This window comes from Dendronephthya gigantea, unplaced genomic scaffold, assembly GCF_004324835.1.
Source record: "Dendronephthya gigantea isolate DGI-Jeju-01 unplaced genomic scaffold, DenGig_1.0 000060F, whole genome shotgun sequence".
NCBI lineage: Eukaryota > Metazoa > Cnidaria > Anthozoa > Malacalcyonacea > Nephtheidae > Dendronephthya > Dendronephthya gigantea.
The window spans coordinates 1,261,594-1,262,978 of NW_021163070.1; positions in this window are offsets into that span (position 1 = coordinate 1,261,594).

Below are 1,385 nucleotides of genomic sequence, written 5' to 3' on the forward strand. Positions count from 1 at the left end.
TGGCTTACCCATTCAGTTGGCTCATCGACTGGGGTGATGACTTTCATATCTTTTAATCTTTCCAGTTCATTCTTAAACTTGTCTCGTATGGCCACAGGTATCTTCCTCGCTGGCAACACGATAGGTTTGCTTTCCGAATCTACTTGTAGGTGAACTTTGCCAGGTAATGATCCAAGTTTCTTATCAAATACTTCTGGAAATCTGACTATGGGGTCTTCGTCAGATTTCTCCACAATAAATTCTCGCTGTGTACTGTTAACAATTTCATTTGTTCGACCGCATTCAAACCCAACAATGGTGTGAGATCTTCCTCAACCAGGAATTTGAATTAATATTTCTCATTATTCTTTGGGTTTACCACTCGAAGGATACAAGCTCCGGCTGGTTTCACTTTTGTCCCATTCCACATAGTGAGTGTCTTTGTACACTGAGTCAGCTCGACATCTTCCACAAACTTTTGAGGTATAACATTCACACTTGCACCACAATCAAGCTGAAACTATATAATTTCCAGTTTTCAGCGATTTCACCACTGCTTCTTAGATCAAGAGACCGAGGCGGTAATATTTGATGAAACAATGCCGATTGAGCCGGTTGGACTTGTATTTCGCCTGACCGGCTTCGGGCTGTTGTAACATGCCGTAGACAGTATACTTTGTCAACAACAATAAATTTCTGAATTTCGCTTTAGAACTATTTCGATAGTTCTTTAAATCACCACTGCCACCATGTTATAACACTTAGTCGAAAGATTAAATAACGGTAAACAGAATCTTTGCAATACATTATATAGGGCCACTATGAATAAATTAACATGAATGAATAAACATAAGACAATACATAAAACCTATTATCACATCTTCCAATGTTGTTGAAAGTTTTAAACAGGCGTAAGAAGCACACAAGTGGATAAGGTGGCAACTGCATTTGACAGCGGTAACATGCGGAAAGTCCTTTTTAAGGAGCGTGGAGACACTAAGATTTTCCCCGAATATTACGGTACAAGTATCTGACGAGTAACCAATTATATTAGAGAGAGGAATACTTTTTTCCTCAAAGATTCCTCTTATCGCCTGATATAATCTGTGTGCACCAGAGTTTTCAACCTCCACAATATCCAGAAATCTAGTTACAGGTAACAAATCTGTTTCATCAACATACATCACACATAATGCCAACTGCTTCTCCGAGGAAACGTCTGTGGTCTCATCTGGTATTATGCTGAATCGTTTGCAGCACAGGATATCGATCAACTCTTTCGCATAATGCAGTCTGATGCCTTGGCGAATCACATTTGTGCATTTTGTTGCACCCATCTCAATTTCTCTAAGACTGTTTGCATCTTGACTATTCTTCGGACATCTTGCTTTTATAAAAGTATTTTG